The following is an 8,112-nucleotide window of genomic DNA, read 5'->3' as shown; positions in this document are numbered from 1 at the left end:
ATATACCAAAGAAGTTGGGTCTATTTCCTACCAATATTCGATGTGTTATTTGTGGTCCAAGTGGAAGTGGGAAGACGGTTGTAATTTACAATTTAATTGTGAAAAAGGAAGGATTAAAATTTACAAACTTATATTTAATATCTAAATCTTTAGAACAAGAAAAATATAAAAAAATAATTGAAATATTTAGTTTGTGTGACGAAGTGAAATTACACACGTTTACTGACTGTGAAATCACACCAAATGATGTAAAATCACAGTCAGTTGTTGTATTTGATGACATAAATAGTCAAAATATTACACAATTTTTTTCAATGGGTCGACATAAAAATATTAACTGTTTTTACTTGTGTCAATCTTACAGCAAAGTACATAAACATTTACGTGATAATGTAAATTTCCTAATATTATTTAAACAAGATGATTTAAATTTAAAACATGTATATAACAATCATGTTGGTAATGACTTTTCATTTAACCAATTTAGAAATCTCTGTCATCAATGTTGGGATAAAACTAAATATGGCTTTTTTGTAATAGACAAAGAAAGGTCAAAGAATAATGGCAAATATAGATTTATGTTTGATCAATTTTATAATGACCAAGCGCAAGAGTATTGATGCCATCTTCCAGAATAAACCTCTTGTCATCGTCAAACGATAGTACTTTCTTATTCATAGTTAAGGTTTGAAGATGATGATTTGTAGATTTAATTCTTGTCACATTCTCATAATAATCTTGCCCAGTTGCAAGACAGTTTAAATAATGTTGATGTCTGAGGAGATGTTTAACTGTAGCACCATCAGCTCCTTTAGCTTTTTTGACCTCTAAAGCTTGCTTGTCTTCTTCATATAACCATTTTAGAGGAATATAAGAATATAACTTTGGTCTTAAACCACAATATTCATACATAATATGACCATCTAATTCGTCTTTAAACTTGCCAGTGACTTTTTTATTTTTATCAGAGTATAAGAAATGGTCTTTACTATATCCAGAGGTATCAAAAAAGTGCAAGTCACATTCTATTTCCTTGTAAAAGTCCTCTGTAACTATAGAATACATTAAAGAATCTGTATCTGTCATAAGAAATCTTTTGTTCTTAAATTTTGACATATAATTATAGTGGAAATCATACATTATTACTTTACTGATATCTAAAATGGTCATTCCTAAATATATCGGCTTATTAAACTTTACAACTAATTTATTTAAATGTATAGCATGTAAATTGTTATCGAACTTTTTGCTACAGTCGAACCTTGGATTAGTGACATATTTAGTTAATAGTGACTCATCCTTGAGATATATATCACGAAACTTGCGTTGGTTCATAATTGTTCGACCAAAGAGACTATTATTTAACAATTTGTAAAAGTCTTTTTCAAAATCATTTTTAGCACATTTGCGTTTTTCAATATTAAAATTAATATAGGGCGCAAGCCATTTAGACTGTCTAAATTTTAAAATTCTATGGTATTTTGTAACAATCAAACCCAATTCTTCATATTTTTGTAATGCTTTATAATGTAAAATATATTTAGTTTTGTCATTTAAATTAGGTATTAATTTGCCATTCATTTTCTCAGGTGCTAATGGATAGTCATTATGTAAATCATGTAAGCTTTTATCATATTTTAAATCAACTTCTAAAATGTATCCAAACTCATCATTTTGATTGTTTTTGTATATTTTGTAGTCTATCTCATTCGTCCAACGAAATCCATCCACGGGTAGTGTCTCACACATAGCTGTGGAGTATAGCGAGTTACAATCTAAATATATTAAATACACACTCTCTTGTTTGGGGTCATAATGTTCACCCATATATCTATTATTGGCTTTAGCGTAACGTGTGGAAATCATACTGACTCCTCCTCTGATTGCACTTTCTATGAACAAATGCATGTCAATATCTTGAAATAATTGTAATTTTATGCCAGTCATTCTAAGACAGGCTTCCCATGTTAGTCCTGGAAGTGAATACATGTGTACGGGGTCAAGTTTGTAATCCTTTAAACACAGGTCTCTAAATGTCTCAAACACATCAGCCAGTAGCAATACATCTGTTTTAAGATATAAATCATGATATTCTTGTAAATTATGTATATTAAAATGGGTCCAGATATGTTTTGCATGTTCATATTCAATGGGAGAGATATGTTCTTTAGTTAAAGTACTGTAAAATTTTTCAATTGGAGGTAGAGACTCTGCAAACTTATCTGGTCCTGTCATATATTCATAGGGAAATACGCCTTTGCGTTGTAGTAGTGGATTGTCTATAAATCTAAATGTATTTAAATTGGAAGCTAATTTGTATAATGGAAGGGACAGAAAGTTATAGGAATCTAAAAATACTAAATCATCAACAGAGAATGAAATGTACTTTTCCATATCTTTGGCTATGCAATTTAATTTACGATTATATTTTCCCAAGTGTTGCATTATTAAATGTCCATCGTAATTTTTCAAGTTATGGAAGAATACTGGTATTTTCTTTGTTACTTTATAGTTTAAATTACAATCATTGTGGGCAGCTCCACGGTATTGGCCATTTGAATGACAATGTTCTCGTACCCTATCAAAATATAGAGGCTTTTCACAAATATGACAATGTGTTGAGTTTTGGAAAGATGCCTCTTGCTCAGGAGTCATTACAAGAGGAATATATATTGCCATTTGACTTTTAATAAAATCATAAGTCTCAAATAATCTTTCGAAAAACACATCCATAACATTTTCGCCACTATATAACTCTTCAGAAATAATCTTAGAATCTTTTACTACGACAAATGCAAATCCAGATGGAGTATGGTTGTTAGAGTTTATAAAACATTCAAAATCTGCATAAATTACAAATGGGGCTTTAAGTTGATATTTATAATTTTTAAATTGTAATGTATCTTGTTTAGACATTTCCACTCTTTGTGCATCAAAGTTCTTACAATATGTTATATGACATTCCAATTTATCTTTGGTGTAAAAATGTTGTAAACAAAACTTGCAAAAATACTTCTTGTGGTCTTGTTTTGTAGACCGTAGCATTAACCTATCAAAATCACGAATTAAACAGTAATGTGATTTACGACCTTGTTGTAATAATAATAGATCTATATGAGTATTACTATTCAGTTTGGTTCTTCTTAATGGGTATAAAAATTTTCGGTCTTCAACTCCAAATACATTAACACTTATATTATTCTTTCTTTCAAATTGATCTATGTCAGATATTTTTACGGGATATTTTATATTTGTCATGTTCAACTGACCTACATAGGGTGCATATTTCGATACCCTTTCAGCATTTTTAGCATTCCTTGGATGTAAAGCTGCTAAAATTGACCAAAGGAAGCATTTATTGTCAGAATTCTTTATATTTAAAACTGCATGTTTTGATTGAATACTTTTTGGTGTGGGGATATATGACGTTGGAGTTAGGGGCTTATACTTGTAAACGTGCAACTGCCAATATTTAGTGTGGTCATATATCCATCCACTACCTTCCGCTTGATATTTGTGCATGGAAGCATCAATCTTTAAAAGAGCATTTTCAATTTGAGGCTTTAAATCTCTCTTCTCAATGGTTAGGATAGTAAGGCTTCTGAAATCTGCAATACATTCTTTCTCATTAACTAATTTTCCATTTTGATCTATTGTATATTTTATAAATTTGATTCTCCTTACTAAAGTCCATTTTATTGGTAGAGGACAAGACTGAAGAGTACTTTTAAGTTCAGTTTTAATCGATTCACCAACAAATTTAATCATTGTATATGGACATTTGTTACAAGAATTTACGTGTCTTTTAAAATGACCAACAACATTTCTTTTACAGAAATTACAAGTCTTATGAGTTTGTAATATATGAGATTTTAGAGCTATGTTACTATCACAGATTAAATCACATAGTTTACATACCTTCATTTGATGTATCAATTTGTAATGGCGAATAAGGTTGCTTTTTTTGGAGAGCGATGCAAAACAATGTTGACATGTGGTCTTCATTTTTATATATGAAATTAAAAAGTAGGTTGGCATCTTCTATATAGTTGAAATTACATTTTTACAATTTAAATTAATGAGAAGTAATAATTCAAATCATAATTCTAAATTTTAATATTCAAAACAATTTTATACAATAATATTTGGCAATTAAAAATTTTCTAAATCAAAACTAAATTCCAAATCTTAAATAAAAACTCTTTTTAGCAGAATGCTAAATCTACATTTATACAGAGTTAGTGTTAGTTATATAGAGAAGACTACCTATGAAAAAATTATATAGAGATTGGGATTCGGCTAAGTTTTAAAAAAATAACTTGTATATATTTTTGACTCAAAGTCCCCAGTGATTGAGATTCGGCTAAGTTTTAAAAAAATAACTTGTATATATTTTTGACTCAAAGTCCCCAGTGATTGGGATTCGGCTAAGTCTACAAAAATAACTTGTACACACTTTTAACTCAAAGTCCCCAGTGATTGAGATTCGGCTAAGTTTTAAAAAAATAACTTGTATATATTTTTGACTCAAAGTCCCCAGTGATTGAGATTCGGCTAAGTTTTAAAAAAATAACTTGTATATATTTTTGACTCAAAGTCCCCAGTGATTGAGATTCGGAAGTTTTAAAAAAAATAACTTGTACACACTTTTGACTCAAAGTCCCCAATGATTGAGATTCGGCTAAGTTTTTAAAAAATAACTTATATACACTTTTGACTCAAAGTCCCCAGTGATTGGGATTCGGCTAAGTTTTGAAAAAATAACTTGTACACACTTTTGACTCACTTAAAAATAGTAATAACAAAATAAGTTACTTTTTTGGATAGAGAAGCAGCACACAGTTGGCATGTAACTAAAAAAAAACAATTGGTGGAAATTACATTTTAGACAATTTCAATTAATGGGAAATAATAATTTAAATCAGAATTTTAAATTTTAATATTCAAAACAATTTCATACAATAAGATTTGGCAATTGTAATTTTCTAAATCAAAACTATATCCAAAATCTGAAATAAAAATACTTTTTAGCAATTGAGAATGCTGAGTCTACATATATACAGAGTGAGTGTTAGTTATAGAGAAGACTATGTTACCTATGACAAAATTATATAGTGAGTATAATTAGGCTAAGTTTTTAAATAATAACTTGTACACACTTTTGACTCAAAGTCCCCCGGTGCGTGAAGTTTGGCTAAGTTTTTAAATAATAACTTGTGCAAACGTTTGACTCAAAGTCCCCCCCATGAGTATAATTTGGCTAAGTTTTTAAATAATAACTTGTACACACTTTTGACTCAAAGTCCCCCGGTGCGTGAAGTTTGGCTAAGTTTTTAAATAATAACTTGTATGTACATTTTAAGTCCCTTAGTACATATTAAAAAATACTCTAAGTGTTTGAAAATAGACTTATATACATTTTTTACAAGTTCCTTAGTGACAGAATTCGGCTATGTTTTTAAAAATGGACTCGGGAAATTAGCTACACTCCTAAGTTAAAAGAAATACAGAGTATGAGTACAAGCATCAGTTACATCACCAATTGATCCCATGACCCGACACGCGACAACATATTACAATAGTCTAGCTTAGATGTCAAAGACTTACCATAACAAGAAGATCCAGGTGGAAGAGTGAGTGATGATTCCGTAGAATGCCCCCCTTATATACCACAAAATTGTCTAAATTAATTTAGAATTAATTGGAATAGAAATTGAACAAACTGAAATTGAACAATTGAATAATTGAGGTCAATCAATCAAACATATTTGGTAATTGTCTAAACCTGCCCCAGACAGACTGGCACCAGACAGGCAGAGAATGTTGACAATTGGTTTTGATTGGGGTCATTAGGTTACACTCACAGTCATTCATTTGAGTCGGGCATAGTTTACGCATAGCCATAGAGCGCACCCGAGTTCGCGCACAGACCTCACATGATTTTGAGAATATACATGGGAATGGATGTGGATTTGAAATTTTAATAGAGTTTGAACATTTATATAGGCTTGTATTGGACGAGATCCAGGTCTTTTAAAAAAGTGGCCAAAAAATGAGCCATATTCCAGACGTGATTTTTAGTATTAACAAAAATAGAAAATTTATATAGGGGTGTATAGGTCGAGAGCTGGGTCTTTAAAAAAGTGGCCAAAAAAATGAGCCACTCATTTTTCTCATTTTTCCCCTATAAAAAGTGCCCTAAAAGTGCCTCTAAAACGCCGAAAGTGAGGTATCTTTGTCCTATTATATCTACTAGTTTGGGTCTTCTTTACTCCTTTGAAATGTAGACTTTTGGACAAGTTTAAATCCTAAAAATATAAAAAATCCCTTTAAATCATACACTTAAAAAACAAACTTAACATATCTATTGGTCTATACCAAATCCGTTACCCGTTGCAAAAAGGCTGGAGGACGTATTTATTCTATTGCGAACATAATTGCAAGGGGACAGAATAACATATGATGCAACAAAACTGCCCTGACATAACTAAGGGAGTGTAGAGGGAAGGAGGGCAGAGCGAGGGAAAGAGGAGCGAGGAACTGGAGAAATGGCAAGACTGGTTTCTCCTCTACTCACATCCCAGTGATAGTCTGTGGTTGGTTCGCGATGGACTGGTTTCTGAAGGTAAGAGTAGTTGTTTGGTGAAAACTTCGAAATTCTATCAAGTTTTAGCTTTAAGATTGTAGTTAAAATATAAACTAACAAAAAAGTTTATGTAGGATTTTTCGTCGTAAATTGGAACTGGTTTTGTGTAAAAAGCATTATTTTTATTGGTCTGTGTATTGTTATTTTCATTTGGTTAATACAGTATAATTTTAAAACTTTTGATTAATTTGTATTCTTAGTTCATTTACTTATCACTGTATTTAAATAATGCAAGCTTCTTAAATAACACAATCGTTTCAGAACAGTGGTGTAAAGAGTTTAGAAAAAAAACTGCTATTTAAAAACTGAAGGTTTACGAGTATTGATAATTTTTAACTATTAATGGAATTCCTTTGTGTCCGTTTTGTAGAAAATGCCCAGTTTTTCGTATATTCTCATAGCTACTCATTTTTTTAAATATAATGTTAATCTTTGCTTAAAAGTACATAGAAAATTATTATATTGCCAAACAAAAATGAACAGAAAATTTAAATTTACGGTTAAATAAATGATATATAAATAAATGATTATTGATTGCATCCATAAAAAGAGGCAAAACTAGTGCACATATAGGTTGTATAGTAGATATTTACATACCAATTAAATCTGTAAAACAACTTCAACAGTTTTAGTTGAAACATTAACACAATTTTACTTTACACAACTCTTCTGTGTTCAAGTGGGTTCGAGTAACCAAAAACAAAACCAAACAGATTAATTAAGATAGAGTGGTAACATGCAAATATGTTGAAGTTGATTTTCAGCACAAATGTGATATGTGAAAATGAAAAACAAACAGAGAAGTGTTGTTAGGGAATGATTTGGAGAACTCGTTTCAATTTGTGCAGCGCCACCATTCTGTTACAACAAAAAGTAGAGGAGAAAGATTTAAAATTAGCTATTTGTTTTGGCTACATTTCCCGTATACTCCATAAAATGCTTAATATTCTAAGTAAAATTTTGAGTGCAGTTATTTTAGGTATTTACAATCCACATTACAGCATAATCTTTATATATAGTTTTTTATAAGGAGGTTTTTTGCTTACAATTAATACAATTGTAACTAGCCTAGATTAGAACAGAATACACGTTTGGGACACGGATTTAATTTGTTTTGTAATAACTCTATTAGTGATTCTGTATCGTTGTGTCTTACACTAGGCTTAAACTTGGTTGGCCTCAATCTAAAAATACATTAGATAGGGTAGTTTAAACTACCTACGATACATTATTCTTATGAATATCTATACTATTATAAAATTGAGGTGGTGTATGATTGTCTGTGTGGTTGCCACGACTAAAATACTCAACCGATACAGCCAGAATTAAACACACCGATCGTTCACATATCTAGGAATGTCATAGACATATTCACTTCCTTGAGTTCCTCTTGGGCTACTCCCCTTGGATGTCCAAAGTTATGAGGTGAGGTTATCAAAAGTTAGATAATTCAAAACCTTTGTTTA

This window comes from Macrosteles quadrilineatus, unplaced genomic scaffold (assembly GCF_028750875.1).
Source record: "Macrosteles quadrilineatus isolate MER2022 unplaced genomic scaffold, UCM_ALF_1.0 Scaffold_8__2_contigs__length_117827958, whole genome shotgun sequence".
NCBI lineage: Eukaryota > Metazoa > Arthropoda > Insecta > Hemiptera > Cicadellidae > Macrosteles > Macrosteles quadrilineatus.
Note: the sequence above shows the minus strand (reverse complement) of the source record.